Source organism: Megalobrama amblycephala, linkage group LG5, assembly GCF_018812025.1.
Source record: "Megalobrama amblycephala isolate DHTTF-2021 linkage group LG5, ASM1881202v1, whole genome shotgun sequence".
Lineage (NCBI taxonomy): Eukaryota > Metazoa > Chordata > Actinopteri > Cypriniformes > Xenocyprididae > Megalobrama > Megalobrama amblycephala.
In genome coordinates, this window is record NC_063048.1 from 32,567,950 (window position 1) to 32,587,072 (window position 19,123).

The 19,123-nt window shown below is 35.4% G+C and overlaps 1 long non-coding RNA gene across 1 annotated transcript; it reads right to left on the reverse strand.

The window, feature by feature from the left end:
- Nucleotides 1-226: 226 nt before the first annotated feature.
- Nucleotides 227-18,841, reverse strand: LOC125269116. The gene is made up of 4 exons (XR_007185034.1): nt 18,763-18,841; nt 15,209-15,530; nt 4,386-4,455; nt 227-506 (listed from the first exon to the last, which is right to left on the reverse strand). It is a non-coding gene; the product is annotated as an uncharacterized LOC125269116 (long non-coding RNA).
- Between the last annotated feature and the right edge of the window lie 282 nt (nt 18,842-19,123).

The window sequence follows — 19,123 nt, forward strand, 5'->3', positions numbered from 1 at the left end:
ACAAGCATTTTTATAGATTTCTATTCCTTTTATTCTCTTATTATGTTTTTCAGTTCGTCTGCCTCTTCCTGTCATCAGCAGTAACTCTTCACAATGTTCTTCATCATCATCATCATCATCATGTTCATTGGTGTGTTCAGCTGTGAATGTGAGTCATGTGACTCTCTCCTGGTACAAAGGAAACAGTTTATTGTCCAGCATCAGTGTGTCTGATCTCAGCATCAGTCTCTCTCTACCTCTGGAGGTGGAATATCAGGATAAAAACACCTACAGCTGTGTGCTGAACAATCCCATCAGCAACCAGACTCAACATCTGGACATCACTCACCTCTGTCACACATGTGCAGGTACAGCAGAGCTGATATATGTGATTATTTACACATTCACTTACATTAATGACTGTCTCTCTGTTTCTCTCCTTCAGTTCCTCCAGATTCAGTCTCTCTGATAGTGTTGATCTCTGCTGGATCTGTGATAATTATAACTCTATTCGGGATCTTCTGCATCTGCAGAAAATGTAGAAAAACTGATCAAGAAGGCAAGTGTTACTGCATTTAACAAGTGTTATAACAAATAATAATTATTAATACAGTAACTGTATGTTTGTAAAATATACTCTGTGGTTTTTTAGACTGATCTGAGCAGCTCTTTACACACACACACACACGCACACACACACACGCACACACGCACACGCACACTGATTCTGTATTTACTGTTTTACTTACTAGTGAGTGTGGAAAAAGTAATAATGTCATAATAAATGAATTTGTCATTTTCAAAACTAAAGCATCAAATATATTTCATTAATTGTGTGCAGTAACGCTTCAACTTCGACAGCACTAATAACACATGTTGTTCTTTTCTTGATCTTTTGTGGTTTTCATCTATTTGTTGTTCAAACAGTTCAGATTTGTGAAGATGAGAAAACTTCTGCTCTGTTTCATCATCTAATGTTCTATGAAAGAAACACAAATAAACCGGTAAGATCATTTATTATTAATTTATGTTGAGTGTTTTTGTCTGTATAACGATCATTAAAAGAGTGACAGATATTTTCCTATTCAGCTTGTGTTATGACTATAATTTATCATAGTTAGGCCTGTGCAGCTCATGTTAATATTATTACATTTCAATATTTGATATCAATGATTTTCCAAAACCACTGATATACTTTATTTTCTTGTGATCTTGTGTGTTTTCACAGAGAGCTGAAGAGTTCAGTCACGTTGAGTATGTGTCTGTCAGCATGAGAAGATGATACTGAACATGCTTTGATATGCAGAGCTTCAATAGTTAAATATTTTCAGCAAGAGCACAAGTTACACAGTTATTATTAGGAATTATTCTTGATATCACACAGTTTTTTTTAATAAAGATCACGTCCTGCCTTTATCTGCCAATGTCTGAGAGTTATTTTAATAATAAATTCAATGTATGATTCACTGTTGTAATATTTATGGCATTATGCAGATGTTCAGTGATTGTATTTGTCATCAGTTTTGGGGGGAAACAAATTAAAGGAGAAACACTGCTTACTTCATTTCTTATCCCTGCTGAAAAAAAACGAACAGACAATAAATTCGTCACAGAAATTCTAATAGTTTCTACTAGAAAATACCATTACAAACAAACCATCAACTGTTAACCATTAAAACCATTAAAACCATTAAAACATTGTTTCCTGTAGTGTGTTTTGGGACACACCTGTATTCCAATTGGATTTACTGGTTTTAACAAGCCACCAAAAAAGATGACAAATCACCAGTAGAGACCAACAGGGACCATTAGAGTTTCCATTAAAACCATTACAAATTCTGTGACAGTTTCTATTGTTTTTTGTTCATTTTTTGTTTAGCGGGGATAACAGTGCTGTTATACAAAGGCAAAATTCAGTAACTACACATTTTGCAGTTTAATTCAGTTATTTTTTAAGGTTGTGATCTGTTTTCTGACTCACATGTTTGGTTCACAAAACAAATTAATCAGAATTTAATAAAAAGCATTAATTTCTCACTCGCACTCACTTGGAGTGAAGCGTGACACAGTTAATGTCATGTTATATGTCAGAGATCACATCATTTTAGCAGTGGAAAAACACACGTCTATATTAAGAGTTTCAGTAGTGAAACACCTGCTATATTAAAATATAAATATAATATAATGCAATATGTAAAATAAATGAATTATGAATACAGAAGTTAAACTTTTTTTTGGTAAGGGTACACAGAATGAATAATAATGCATAGTATCATTTAATTTCATTATTTCTTTATAAAGCACATTTTAGGTTCAGCAAAGTGCTGAAAATAAAAATATAAAACTAAATAAAATGTAAAAGATATACTAAAATAAAACTAAACTACTAGATCATCATCTATCATAACAGAAATTCACCTTTCCAAGTTTAGCTCCACTATGTAATATAAGTAAATTAAAAACTTCTACTGAGATCGTACAGTTTTAACTTTACTTTCCCAATATGCTACAATTGAGAACTGAATAAATATAACCATTTAGCCTATATTTCACCATGAACAGTGGTTCATCCAATATTCTTCTATTTTTATATATTTATAAAAATATATAAAAATGTGTGTGTGTGTGTGTGTGTGTGTGTGTGTGTGTGTGTGTGTGTGTGTGTGTGTGTGCATCAGGAGGGTCAGACTCTGTCGGGGGAAGATTCACATGCAACATTTCTTCTGTTGTGTTTCTTTAGCTCAGTTGTTCTTTCATTGACAGTCTTATTAGATCAGACGTTTCTCTGAACAGCTGAAAATGTTTCACGTGTTTGTTTTGATCTGTTTGTGCTGCTGGAGTCTGAACGGTAAGATATAAACACATTTGTGTCATTTAGTCACATTTCAGAGCAATAACTTCAAATTAGATTATTTTTAGATTATATTAGATTATTTTTCAGCGATTACAATGCAAATCATCAATTTCTAAAACATAATTTACATAATTTTAAATACTTCTACAGTAATTATAAACATCTAAAAAAGTCATGGAAATACAATAATAACAAATACCTTGAATATATTTAAGCTTTTCAAGCTGTAATTTATTTATCATGAAACTTTTATTTTGCTCCACAGCAAATAACGTTAAAACACGTTAGAGAGCAAATTCACTAATGTCTGTCTGTTATGTGTGACTTTTCATTTTGTTTCATATCTCTGCTGCTGTTAAAGTTTACGGACTAGCTTTCTAAAACCAACAAGAGTCTGAATCAGTGTAAATCTGTTTGTTCTTCAGGTGTGTTTGGTGATTCAGTGTCAGTGATGGAGGGAGATTCTGTCACTTTATACACTGATCTTACTGAAATACATGAAGGTGACAACATACTGTGGAAATATGGAGCTGAAAACTCTCAAATAACTAAAATGAATAAAAAGAACCAAACCTTCTCTACATTTGATTTTTCTGATGAGAGATTCAGAGACAGACTGAAGCTGGACGATCAAACTGGATCTCTGACCATCACAAACATCACAACTGAACATGCTGGAGTTTATCAACTAGATATAAGTGGAGCGAAACTGACAACAAAAACATTCAGTGTTTCTGTCTATGGTGAGTAGAAAGAGCATTTATGCTAATTTCTATATGATAAAATGATTAAATATTTCAATACGTGAGATGATAGATACTCACACAAAACTCACTCAACACACTGAATAGAAAATAAGATTGTTGATTAGATGTTTTCACATTTCACAAACATCAACTGAACATGCTGGACTCTATGAAGTAAATATAATCACAGCTAAAATGACATCAAAAACATTCAATATTTCTGTCTATGGTGACTAAAAAGATCATTTGTCCCGTGCTTCTTGTTTTATTAGCTATCTCCATAATGAAATGGTTAATTATGTTATAGGTGAAGATGACAGACACAATCACTGCTCATCATCAACACACTGAACCGAAAGTAACACTGTTGTGTGGATTATCAATATTTCTCTCATGTTTTCCAGCTCGTCTGCCTGTTCCTGTCATCAGCAGTAACTCTTCTCAATGTTCTTCATCATCATCATCAAATTGTTCATTGGTGTGTTCAGCTGTGAATGTGAGTCATGTGACTCTCTCCTGGTACAAAGGAAACAGTTTATTGTCCAGCATCAGTGTGTCTGATCTCAGCATCAGTCTCTCTCTACCTCTGGAGGTGGAATATCAGGATAAAAACACCTACAGCTGTGTGCTGAACAATCCCATCAGCAACCAGACTCAACATCTGGACATCACTCAACTCTGTCACACATGTGCAGGTACAGTGTTATTAATATTGATTTACTCTCAGTTATACGTTGCTGCTGATGTCTCATAGTGTTTGTTTTAGATCTAATGGCTCATTTTATCCATTACAGATCAGATCTTACCTTTATTGTATGTAGTGTTGATCTCTGCTGGATCTCTGTTGATTGTTGCTGCAGTCGGGATCTTCTGCATCTGCAAGAAATGTAGAAAAAACGGTCAAGAAGGCAAGTGTTACCTTTTCACTTTTATTAAAAATTATTACAATAAATAAAACTTTGACAATATACTCTAAATATTTAAATCAATTGACAGTCCTAATGATCATTTAATCAATAATTATTGTCATTATTTTGTAGTTAACACTCTAGATCATTTATATGAAAATCAACCAAATTAATGTGTGTAATATGTTAATATGATATTGTATGGATTACATTCATTTTAGAACACGTCTATTTGTGTATAATGACACGGGGTGACAGCAGTCTTTACTCGTCTCTGACACAACAAAAGAAAGAGATTCAGCATTTCTCAAACTGATGAAAACATTTTTAAAAAACAGAAATGCAAATCTGCATTAATTTAAAAAAATCGTTCTCCATTTTCTGAACATAATTTTATGTGTTAAGTTGCAGCTGGAGCTTAAATTAACATCTCTACTGTATGTCTATTTAAGCTTAATGTCAAATTAAATGTGTTGATGACACTTTTTTATAAACTGCAGTGTTGAACATTTAATGATAATGTGTGCATTGTTGTTTTAATGTATCAATTGTTGGTGTTGAAACAGGTCAGACTCATGAGGACGAGATCACTTACGCTGATCCAGTGTTCTACAAAAGAAACGCATGTAAATCAGTAAGATTATTTATTATTAATTGATGTTGTGTGTTTGTATCATTTCAGCAGAGAGTCAGATGTAGATTTCCTCATATGCATTTCAAATCAAACTACTATTTTTCCATTTATTAAATCAACATAAAATGAACACGTGGCAGTAATGATACATTAGTTGAAAATGAGAATTAGTCGGAAATGAGAATTCCAGCAGAAAAATTCAATAAAATACAAAAATAATTAATTCCTATGTTTCATTGTGGTATTTGTTTATACTAGTAAATTACATGTTTTATATTTAAAATCTTTGCTGTGGTGTTTAAATGTTTTCATGAGAATCACCCATCTATAAAGGATCTGTATCTATATTGAGAAACACATCACAACACTTCATGGTTTGTACAACAAGACTAGAACAAGTCAGTTTAAACAAATAATGTTTTGTTAAACTTAAAAAAAAGTTCCTGAAACAGAACTACCCCTAACATGCAAAACCAGTTGAGATCCACTGATATAGATGCTGTTTGATGTCATTTCTTCAAGATGCTTAAGCTTGCATGCAGTGCTGATAAATGTTATTACAAAAACTATAACTATATAAACCTATATATCTTGTGTTTTTTACAGAAATCTAAAGATGAGGATCATGTGGATTATGCTCCTATCACAATGAGAAGATGATCAAACTTCAGTAATACCAGCTGTGACACTGAGTCTGAGACTATGGTTGAGTTTTTCATGAGAATCAGCAAATCCCAGCAGACATCGAGCAGGATCAATGTTTAAACTATAATAATTAAAGATTAAATCATATTGTCTCCTTAAAACAAACGTGCCTTTTTAATAAATGATCTAAACCATATGGTCTATTGGAGCATTACATGCTTGACTAAAGTTTTAAACAGACCATGTGTATAAATCTAATGAAAAAGTGCAAAATGTAGATGGAAAATACTCATCAAAAGGAGTGAAGAGTGAAGACCTGCTGGTCTCGTTTATTCACATCTGTACAGAAATGTGGTTTGATCTGTTAGACACCTTGTTCATGAGAACGTGTCCAATGTGGGACGTTTGTCTTTGATGTCAGTTTTCGAGTTTGAGTCTGAGGTGTGAAGAGTGTGTCTGTGAATAGCGTGTGGCTGAAGGGCTTTTTTCCATTCCTGCTCACATTAAACCATTGACTTCTGCTCTACACAACAGAAGTCTACAATACTGAACCCAACAAAGCTGATGTTTGATTTAAAAAAAGACTGTGATCAGTTAAGCAGAGATACGCTACCAAAAAAGGTACAACAGAATATTTTTATGTTCAAGGAGTCATGATGCTTATGTCTGAACAATTACAGAGGGTGTACTGTCAATATGCACTGCTGGATCGTACAAGTTTGTTAAATTGCTCACGCCTTCTTATGATTATTATTAAGGTACTACTTTACTGTACTTCTAAATTTCATTTTCAAATTGTATCACTGAAATGTGACCAAAAAAAAAAAACATCATGCCAGGCTTCTACAGGGAGTGCAGAATTATTAGGCAAGTTGATTTTCTGATCATATTTTTTTCCCAAGCACATTTTACCAATTCCAATCCACATCAATCTTAATAACTACTATTAATATTGTTTTTAATCATTTATAAGTGATATATAATTGTTCATGAAGGCTGGAAATGAAAAATGCCTTATATTCAGGTGTGCAGAATTATTAGGCAAGTTTTCTTTTACAGGCAAAATGAGCCAAAAAAGAGATTTAACTCAGACTGAAAAGTCAAAAATTATTAAATACTCATGAGAAGGACGCAATACTAATGCAATACTAGAAATTGCAAAGTTAAAGCATGACCAAGGGACAGCAAAATGCTCATTGGGTCAGCGGGGTCAGACAAAAACAGGTGGAAAAGAAAAGACACGTTAACTGCAAAATAATTATGAATTATGTGTGAAACCATCAGGAACCCTTTAGTCTCCAGCGCCACCATTTTCCAGAACTGCAACCTACCTGGAGTCTCCAGAAGTGCAAGGTCTCAGGACTTAGGTTAGCTAAAGAATCCTAAAAAATGACCCGCACTTGATAAGAATCACAAGCTGAAGTGTTATAAAATACATGAAGACTGGGTTTTTATAGGCCTTATAAACAGACAGCTTGAGAGTGACTCCTGAAGGACCAGCACCACATCCTCTTGTACCACTGTTTGAAGAATTTATCTTCCAGAATCTGGCAGTAAGTTTTGGAAGATCATTTTTAGTCCATCTCTGCAAGACAGACATTTCAGGATAAGAGATGGACTAAAAGTAAACTCCCACACCTTACTGCCAGATTCTGGATAAATTCTTCAAACAGTGGTACAAGAGGATGTGGTGCTGGTCCTTCAGGAGTCACTCTCAATCTGTCTGTCTATAAGCCCTATTAAAACCCAGTCTTCATGTATTTTATAACACTTCAGCTTGTGATTCTTATCAAGTGCAGGTCATTTTTTAGGATTCTTTAGCTAACCTAAGTCTCTGAGATCCTAACACCTTGCACTTCTGGAGACTCCAGGTAGGTTGCAGCTCTGGAAAATGGTGGCGCTGGAGACTAAAGGGTTCCTGATGGTTTCACACATAATTCATAATTATTTTGCAGTTAACGTGTCTTTTCTTTTCCACCTGTTTTTGTCTGACCCCGCTGACCCAATGAGCATTTTGCTGTCCCTTGGTCATGCTTTAACTTTGCAATTTCTAGTATTGCATTAGTATTGCGTCCTTCTCATGAGTATTTAATAATTTTTGACTTTTCAGTCTGAGTTAAATCTCTTTTTTGGCTCATTTTGCCTGTAAAAGAAAACTTGCCTAATAATTCTGCACACCTGAATATAAGGCATTTTTCATTTCCAGCCTTCATGAACAATTATATATCACTTATAAATGATTAAAAACAATATTAATAGTAGTTATTAAGATTGATGTGGATTGGAATTGGTAAAATGTGCTTGGGAAAAAAATATGATCAGAAAATCAACTTGCCTAATAATTCTGCACTCCCTGTATAAACAGAAGACTGTCTGGACTTAAACCTCATTGGGGCAAGCTGAGCCAATGTACACTTTTTTTTCCTTTTTTTTTATTTCATATTTTAGTTGTTCACATTACTGTCATGCCCACACTTTAAAGACATTTCAAGTAAAAACAGTCTCATATCACCCCGCTCTCCCCTTATTAGCACCTATAACTAAAAAGGTTTCGTCCAAGTGAGAGAGTGACATTTTTTCTGTGTTTCAGTATTATTTCCAGCTCTGCCAAATGTTGAAGAACCTTGATATCTTTTTCCTTATAAAAGGTCATATATCCTGATTTTTTTTGTTGTTGTTGTTTGTTTTTGCATTTTAATAATAAATGCAATGTATGATTTATAGGGGTGTCACGAGATCTCGCAAGACTAAAGTGTGACGAGATTTCTCGTTGAGGCGAAAAGTAGTCTCGTGATGTTGCCAGTGTTAGGATGATTAGGAAAGAATATGCCACCGCTACGTTTACATTACGCCTCCACTGTCTTTTTGCTTTGTGTTAAATAAAAAAACATTTAATTAAGTTGGATAACGGTCGCCGCCGCTCCATATTTAAACAGTACGCGGGATCGTGAAAGTGAAAGTAAACGCGCGCGCATTCAAACGTGATTTCAATACCCCGCATTTTCAAAGCGGCTCCCTGATGCATGCAAATATCTCAATATGAAAGCTATTTTAGGCTGGGCAGTGTAGTTGTAACCATCTCTTAGCTCTGTATCAAAGAAAAAGTTGGTCTTATTTGCACTTTGAATATTGAGAGTGCGATTATGGTTGCACTTATTGTAAAGTGTTACTATAAAAACGTTTTCTCTTAATATTATTAAGCACAAACAGTAAGGTTTCATTTGTTAACATTAGTTAATGCACTGTGAACTATCATGAACTAACAATGAATTACTATTTTTATTAACTAACATACCGGTAAACAAAGATTAATAAATACTGTAGCATAGATATTGCTCATTGTTAGTTGGTGTTGGTTAATACATTAATATTAATAAATGAGACCTTATTGTAAAGTGTTACCATTTTTATTTATACTGTTTTTATGATCAGTTTGTGGAAGGGAGTTCAGTTAGGAGGTCAAAAGCTGTAGAAGCTCATAAATCATGTACAGTAAGGTCTGAAGAGACTGAAATCATACAGAAGAGAAGTCAGTCAGTTTAGTTAGTGGCAAAACCATTTACAGTGTTTGAGTATTGTTGTCTTTTACTGCATATAATTCATACTCAGAAAGTAGAACTGAATGACATTCATTATAAGATGATTAGTTAAAACATTTCAAATACACCTGCAGAATATTTTTTCTAGTCATGTATTTCGCCATTGAGGATTTCTTAAAAATAGTGTGTAAAAATCTTGTCTCGTCTCGTCTCGTGAGATACCCTTCTCGTCACACCCCTAATGATTTATAATTTAGGTTTTATGGTTGTTGATCTTTCTTTTTTTTCCCCACCAGTTTTGAGGAGAAACCTAACGTAGAATTTTTTTCCAGTACATTAGAATGTGTTTTATTTTTGCCCAGAAAAATATAAAATTGTTGACTATATTGTTGACATATATTTTTTTTACCATGATTTACAGAAAACACCCACTAAAATGTCATTCAACATAATATTTATGTATCAGAAAATCTTATTAGACATATTTAAAACAGGAATCATTTGATGACATATTTAATAATATATTTAAGTAAATATTCCTAATTTATCTGTCAAATAAATAAGATGTTAAAATTGTTATTAATGCAGTGATACTGTCCTTCAGTGTAAAGAGAACTTTTCATTACACTGAATGACGAAACTTCTAGTACAGCTTATTGCAGGCCACCTATATCAAACAGTGAGCTTGACCAGTAAAGTTAATCATAATTATTCACAACATCTGCTTATTGTTTAAAAAAATCTAACAAAGTGTTTTTTGGCATTTCACTTAAAGACATGCGATTTTGTAACTTAGGCTACAACTTAGGCTATCAAATATTTAAGAACAATGAACTCACTTTTCTGCAGGTCTTCAGAAGTGCCAATTTGATGATATCGCAGAGATGGTCCTCACTGCAGAACACGAGATCCAGGGGGCGATGGATCCAGATCCAACTCCTCCCACTTCACATCCCGTCTCCGCCCCTTGGATCTCGTGTTCTGCAGTGAGGGGCTACTGCCCATATTTTGACATTTTATTTTCACAAACGGTATTTGAAATTGTAAAGTAGACACTTTAATTGCATTTAACATTCTTTTTTATATATGTAAAATTACTTTTGTACAGGGATGCAAAGAGGTAAGGGGCATATATATATATATATATATATATATATATATATATATATATATATATATATATATATATATATATATATATACCCTATATGTCCAAAACTGTAATTTTTCATGAAAAAAACAGAACAAAAAAAAACATTGTTACAACATTTTACCAAAATCAACATTTGGTTAAAATCTTATGTTATAAAAGACGAAGGGCTATGCAGGATATTTAAGACAATATTTGCTGATTAGACGGCATATATACTGTTTGCCACATCTCAGACCTATAATATGTAAAATATTACCCATTATAGACATAGTAATTTTTAAAGTAAAGAGTAAAGGAAACACTGTAGGCTACAGTACTTACTGAAACAACCAGCTCTTTATTTACCCTTGTAAGTTCACAAGTTCTCACTGAAAGGTTGAGGAGTTTGCATTTATGTTTGTAAATTTAATTTACAAAATGGTGACGTCTTTGACCCAAATAATTAGAGGCTGAGCTAAAGATAATTTCAGATAGAAAATCTCACCTTGGGTTCCCTTGATAGTGGTAAATCCAGGCACAAACTTATGAGAGGACTGCTCGAAATATATCTGCTCCTGCTCCAGTTCCCGCTCTGGGGTGCGTTTCCCGAAAGCATCGTTGGTGAACTATGGTCGTAAGTCCCATTGAACTCTATTGGTAACGACGGAACTTACGACCATGGTTCGCTTTGGGAAACGCACCCCTGACCGCCAATTCATGATGACGAGTAACAAATGGAACAAAACACGGAACGCTGGAATGAATAAGTATTAATCTAACAAATAATAAGCCACGTGTTATTTTTATTATTATTATTTTAACTTCATTAGAAAAAAATATTTTTTGATTTTTGATAAATTAATAGGCTATCTAATTAGCAAATACGTGGTTAGTGCGGTGTTCTCTCAAAGTCAAGTAGGAAGTGTTCTAGATTAATCTAGATTAAGTATATAATATAAGTATATAATAAGTAGTTATATAATAAGCAGTTCCATGAGCAGGACACAGTAGTTTGGTACATGCTATTCATCGCGTGACCACCAGATGGACACATCCAGCACAGTTTGAAAAGCTTAAAATGAAAAGTTCACACAGAAATGAAAATTACGTTGTTCCAACACTGTATGAACTCTTTATTCAGTGGAACAGAAAATAATATATTTTGAGAAACAAAATATTATACATTGGAAGCGCATAACTGTCTGAATAAAACACGTCAGCACAAAAGTCTTCCCGAAACACACAATGACACAAAATATAAAAGCATCAAACGCAATCTGTAATATTGTTGCTAGAAGACTTTTGTGTTGTTGACGAACAGTTACGAAACTATTTTCTGTTGTTTACTTCAATATCCCAGATCCAGCTTTATATGTTACCAGAGGTGTATAGTCCAGGGGTCAGAAAGTAGAAGTCCTGCCATATTTTTCATTTCACGCACTGAATCAGTGTTAAAAGGCTTGTTTGAGATGAGCAAATTCTGCGCAGAACCGATCACCGGTGATCACCGCGAGATGCATGCCGGTTAGAAATGTGTCCGAGGGTGGTCCGCCTTGCTCTGATGTCATGCTGACGTGTGTCAAAAACCTCTCGCGAGGGCGAGGCGGACGTGTCGGATTCTGCAGTCGAGCGCAGTTGCTCTCCACCGACTGCGCTGACCAAAAGCATGATGGGAAACGACTTGATGACGACACAGCTTAAAGCTTATTGGTTTAAACAACCGTGATGTATTGATCTCTTTTAAAATGTTTGATTTTAAAACACTAATACCATGATTTTATGCGTATAAATTATGTGTGAATATTCCAAAAGTCTCTGACAGTGTGATCTCTCTGTGGTTATGTGATTGTTATCATATTTATTAAAATATATAAAAACATGTCTGTAATTAAAATAAAATGATTGATACACACATCCTTCGAATGGAAAAAATAACAAGTACTTTGGGTGTATTGTTCATTATGTTTATTTTCATTTAAAAGCAACAGAACGTAAATTACATCCAGTTTATCAGCAACACAGTGCACAAGTGTGAATCCCGCGATATCCGCCTTTGATCTCGCAGGTGTCTGATGCACTACGAGAACGGAGAATTGTCCGTCTTGCCTGCACTTTTTCCACTCCTCCCCTCACTGCAGCCGCCTACTCTCGGCTGAACTTCAGGCGAGGCTAGGCGCATCTCAAACAAGCCTAAAGTTACTGAGATAATTAAGTGATAAATTGAGTGATGATTGAGCATTATTGAAGACACCTGATGATAACAAGCAGAATCACCAAAGGAGAAAATCACAATTTTTAAGCCACCATCACAGAGGTCAGGGTTTGTTTTAGTTGAGCTCTTGACCCTTGACTTTTTAATCTTGTTTGAGCTGTTAACTGAGTTGTAACAGCCAGACAAGCAAAGAGAAAAGATGATCAGGTGTTGGTTATAGTAATGGTGAAAATGAAGCTTTGTGAAGCACCAATGCTTTCCTTCTCAAGTGTATTGTAAAAAGGTTCATTACTTGAAGCTTTTCAACACGGTGCACACTAACGATATCTTGTGGTCAAAAGGTGGAAAAAACTGCCTTTGCGTCCCAGACGACGCAGCTATTATTGGACTGTTTCATGTAATAAATCAGTTTGTGCTATGAAAAGCGTATAAAACAATGTAAATTATTATTATACATTAAAAAAAGTCTTTCACGTGTCATTTCACTTACACAATTTGAATAAATGAGTCTGAAAAAAATTTGGGGGGAGAAATAGGCAAGCTTTGGCATATTATTATCAAAATAAATGATTGTCATAGAATGAAGTATGAACTGGGAATAATACAAACTGAACACATGTAAATATTCATTCGTATTATGACATTCTTTTGCTAAAAAGCAAATGACACTTCACATCTACGCAAGGGTTCACGTTATGTGAATCAGAATACGAAGCAGTCACGTGGTTGTGTGAGAAAACGAAGCTTCGGACGTCACCAATCACGTGGTTATGGCAAAACGAATCAAGTTCCGATACAGTGCTTCACTGTGAGATGTTTCGTTTTTTGATACAAGCTTCGAAGCCTCGGTGTCAAACATCACATCACTAGTTGGTTATGTTTTTACATAATTGTAATTTAACCTGAACTCATTTAGAGCCCAATCTCTGAGTTAGATTTACATTATTGATTACAGCAGCACTGTGATTCTACAGCACAAGATCAACTTTATCAATATAATCTGAGGGATTTTGCAAAAGGTGTTCTGATCAAAAAAAAAAATTGCTTTCATTTAGAGACACAGACATCAAGAATCATCCTGTGAATCTCAGCAGTGGTGGCCATCATAAAGCATGTTGCAGTGCATTCTGGGTGCCACCAATCAAAATTCATCCATGGCTCCCATCATGCATTGCTGCATGAATAAATTATGAGCTGAAGGCCTTAGTAATTTCCTTTATTCTCACTATTTTTTCTGTTTTCTGGATTATACACCTCTGCTTGTGAGTGTGGAATGACATGAGGGTGAGTAACAAATTAACCCTTTAAATCTTTAAGCGTTTGGCCAGACTTATCAGCATGAAAAACACAACTTTTACTCAATGGATTATAGCCTCAAATTAAGTGTCTTTACAATTACTAAATAAATCAATAATTCATCTCAATTCACACTCTCAAAGTTCCAGTGTCTACACTGCACAAAAAACCTCATTGTGTCTTTGTTATAGAGAGAGGATTTGCACGTGCGAGCAGAAGTCAGCAGCACTGAACAAAAACTCATTTTTGAGCGGTGACTGGATCCTAATTTAAACACCTATAATTGGCTTCAAGAGATCAAGAAACAAAAAATGTAATCGGTGACAACATATGCTAAACAAACAAACAAAAAAACCCATTCATTATTTTTAACCATATCAAATAATTATTTCACCTGTCGGCGAATACGTTCCCCTATTTCTTATAGTAATATGACCTCTGTCTCACTGCCTGTATCCACTTTTGTGTCCTTAAACATTCGTTTTTTTTGGGGTCGACAGCTTATAAAATACTTATTTCTGGGTTTTTTAGCTTGTTTGCTGTACACCATGTAACACAGCAGCTTTTAGACATTGTTCTGTTTGTTGTAATAAGTCAGAAAAGACAAGGAGGCAGCCTCTCATTTTTTTTTTTTTAAATAAGAACTCAAAAAAAAAAATTGTATTGATAAAGCATCTTGTGCTGTATACAGTGCTGCTGTAATCAATAATGTAAATCAATGGAGGGCTCTAAATGAGTTCGGTTGATCAAATAATTATGTAAAAACATAACCAACACCTGATTCTTTGCTTGTCCGGTGGTTGGTTTTAATGCAGTTAAAACTCCTCAAACAAAATCTAATATTAAAAAGTCAAGGGTCAAGAGCTCATAAAACAAACCCTGTGATGATGGTTTAAAAATTGTGATTTTTCTCCTTTGGTGATTCTGCTTGTTATCATCAGGTGTCTTCAATAATGCTCAATCATCACTCAATTAATCACTTATTTATCTCATTAATGCTTCAGTGGGTGGAATAAAAATATGGCGCTTTTACTCTTTGACCCCTGGATTACCCACCTCTAGAAATGACAAAGAGGCAGCCTCATGAACAAAGTCAATGGAACGGTGTTGTTTTCCCCCCGGTGGATGTGGTTTTCAATTATGACGCGTGTCGCTTTGTCTCTAAATTAATGACAATAAAGACTCTAAATGTCACTCTAAAAATGTCAAGAAACACATACTTTAAACATATAAACTGGATTTAAACATTCATTAATGACTCACCAGTGACAGTAACATTAAAGGTCTTGTCAGTGCTGTCGCTGCTCCTGATGCTCCTCAGTTCATAAACTCTGTAAACTCATAAAGATGTTTGTGATGGTCAGAGATCCAGTCTGGTGATCCAGCTTCAGTCTGTGTCTGAATCTCTCAGTGCCTTCATTACACTGAACATCTGTACAACTATAACTGAGATCTCCACTGATTTCAGCTATGTGAGTAAAATACCACTTAATAACTTCTTGTTGGTTTGTTTCAACACCAGTGTGAAAAATGACTCAATCTCTTTCTTTCACTGAAACATCATATGTATCCATACCAGACACACCTGAAGAAGAAACAGAAGTCAATCAAAAATTAATATTGCTGTGATTTCCCCCCTCCCTACATATCACAAAGACTTCGAGTAAAACAATAAACCAATCATAACATTATGACCACCTTCCTAATATTGTGTTGGTCCCCTTTTGCTGCCATAACAGCCCTGACCCGTCGAGGCATGGACTCCTCTAGACCCCTGAAGGTGTGCTGTGGTATCTGACATCAAGATGTTAGCAGCAGATCCTTTAAGTCCTGTAAGTTGTGAGGTGGCTCTGCCGGCTTGCCTTCTTCCCATAGTGCATCCTGATGCCATGTGTTCTCCAGGTAAGTGACTCACACGCACCCGGCCATCCATGTGATGTAAAAGAAAACGTGATTCATCAGACCAGGCCACCTTCTTCTATTGCTCCGTGATCAGTTCTGACGCTCACGTGTCCACTGTTGGCTCTTTCGGCGATGGACAGGGGTCAGCATGGTCACCCTGACTGGTCTGCAGCTATGCAGCTTCATACACAACAAACTGTGATGCACTGTGTATTCTGACACCTTTCTATCAGAACCAGCATTAACTTCTTGAGCAATTTGAGCTACAGTAGCTCGTCTGTTGGATCGGATCACACGGGCCAGCCTTCGCTCCCCACGTGCATCAATGAGCCTCGGCCGCCCATGACCCTGTCGCCGGTTCACCACTGTTCCTTCCTTGGAGCACTTTTGATAGATACTGAACGTTGCAGACCGGGAACACCCCACAAGAGCTGCAGTTTTGGAGATGCTCTGACCCAGTCGTCTAGCCGTCACAATTTGGCCCTTGTCAAACTCGCTCAAATTCTTAGTGAAGATAATCAGAGTAGGCTATGCACATATATTAATGTTTAATATTTTTTAAATGTAAACGAAAAGGCAGCTGTTTAATATTTCGTTTAGTTATAAATACTATGCAGACATTGAAGATAATCAATGAACGCATTGCCTGAACCACATTTGTGAGGCTATTAATGTTTGGTTTTTTTTTTAAATAAAATGAAAAGAGGCAGTGTGGTGTTTTATAACACATTTCATTTTATTGTTGCCTAAAATATACATACAGAGATAACCGGAGAAGCCAGATCGAGCTGAGTGACGTTATCAAGTATGTGTTGTTCCATTTGCAGAATCACCAGACTTTTCGTCCTCCCGTTCACGGGAGTTCGTTCTCCTAAATCGGACTTGCCATGTCCTAACTACCAAGGACGCAAGTCTGAACTTTGCGAACTTGGTATTGAGAAAAGGCTAGTATGAGTTCTTGTCTGTACTTGCAAGACTTGTGAAACGTCATCAGTCACTGTCCAAGTACTGTTCCAATTCAAAGTTCACATCTAACTAAGTACAGTTCAAATCCTCGGATGTGTTCTTGATCCACCCCTTTTATCGAGGATGCATCGAGAGGGGACTTGTGCGGACTTGAGACAGCCAGGTATCCCAGAATGCATCTACTCGCACTAACTAACAAGTGTCAATAGTAAAGGAGAAAACACATAATTTAATCATATTCATCTTTTCACATCAGGGCTGTGAGTGTAAAATTCAGTTTACAAATACAAATATTAATACTACAAGTTCTCACATTTAAATCAGCAACCTCTCGAGTTTTGCTACTGATTTACTTTCATAGCTACTTGATAACGTCACTCAGCTCGATCTGGCTTCTCTCTGTATGTATATTTTAGGCAACAGTAAAACGAAATGTGTTATAAAACACCACTCTGCCTTTTTTCGTTTGATTAAAAAATAAAAAATAAATGAATAGCCTCACAAATGTGGTTTAGGCAACGCGTCCATTATCTTCAATGTCTGCATAGTATTTATAACAAAACAAAATAGTAAACAGCCTCTTTTCGTTTACATTTAAAGAATATTAAACATATTAATATGTGCATACTCTGATTATCTTCAAATGATAAATTTCAGTTTACAAATACAAATATTAATACTACAAGTTCTCGCATTCAAATCAGCAACCTCTCGAGTTTTGCTACTGAATTACCTTCATAAGTAGCCTGCTGTGCCATATGCAGAATCACCAGACTTCGCGTCATCCCGTTCACGCAGGCCCGGATTAACACAGTGTAGTGCCCTAGGGTGACCACATTTGCCCGCCCGCTTCCCGCAGGAATCATTTGATTTTCCCGCAACCCGCACACGAGTAGTGTCTCACCGCCCGCGCCCATCAAATCTCGTCCCGCGCCGCACTCTGTTGCGTTGGGTCTCGCGGATCTCTACCGCGATGCGACCGCAAACTGGGTACTTTCACTTTCGCGATCAAAGGGGAAGGGCTCTTTATATTCTCTCTGTATATATTGTATCATTACCTGTTAATTTTGTATCCGTTTCTTTTGAGTTAAATATGTACAAAACATGATTAAAAAAAAAAAAAAAAATCATTATCTTAATCACTTGGTGCTCCCCTATTGGCTGGTGCCCCAGGGCACTCGGATAATCCGGCCCTGCGTTCACGGGAGTTCGTTCTCCTGAGTCGAACTTGCCAAGTCCAACTACCAAGGACGCAAGTCTGAACTTTGCGAACTTGGTATTGAGAAACGCCTCCAGATTCAAAAAACATGCAAACAAACGGCAAAACATTGATTCAAACATTCACTCGTCAGACGAGCAGTGTCATGAATGATACACGCAACATTCAAAATTTTGCTCCTTCTATATATTGAATATTACCCACAAAAATACTCATTGTTATTTTATTTATAGCGCAAAAAATATTTCAGGCTAAACATAAGTTATGTAATTGAATTACATACAAAATTTCCATCCATTTGGATTACATAGTTTTTTACATAAACTAATAAACTTAATGTGATTCATATTTGTAAGTCATATGTAAATGAAATAGGTAAGATTTATCTAATAGTATGCCCTGGCTATATAACACATTTACACATGACTTACAAATATGAATCACATTAAGTTTATTAGTTTATGTAAAAACTATGTAATCCAAATGGATGGAAATATTTTTAACCTACTTTATATTTAAAAGCATATTCATCATTACATTCAAGCTATTTTATAACAGTTTATGCACTGATATGATATTATGAAATACAAATTTCACGCCACTGAAACTTTTTCATCTGCTTTCGTGTGGGTTTATACCATAATGCACTATTGTCACACTAACCCTACAATAATCATACGGTCACTAAGAACGTCAACGCCTGTAGAAAGATAATAAAGTTCTTACTTACCATTGTCTATGAAAATCAAGATCACAGCGAGCAAATGAAAGGGAAGCGTCATTTCAGATGCTGTGTAACGAGATCTGTCCACTGGTTAGACCAGTTTTGCCGTCCCATCACAAAGTCACGTGTCTAATATCCCAAAATGAGCATAAAAATAGGTGGATGAAATTTACTCACCCTCAACTTAAAGTATAAATTTATTTGAACACTAAGGAAGATATTTTAAAGAATAAGGGAAAGAGAAGCAATCTGGGGCAACATATTTATAGTATTCCTACTAAGTAAATGGGACCCCAAATCTGTTACAAACTTCAGTAGAACAAAGAAATTTATACAGGTTTAGAATACTTGAGGGTGAGTAAATGAT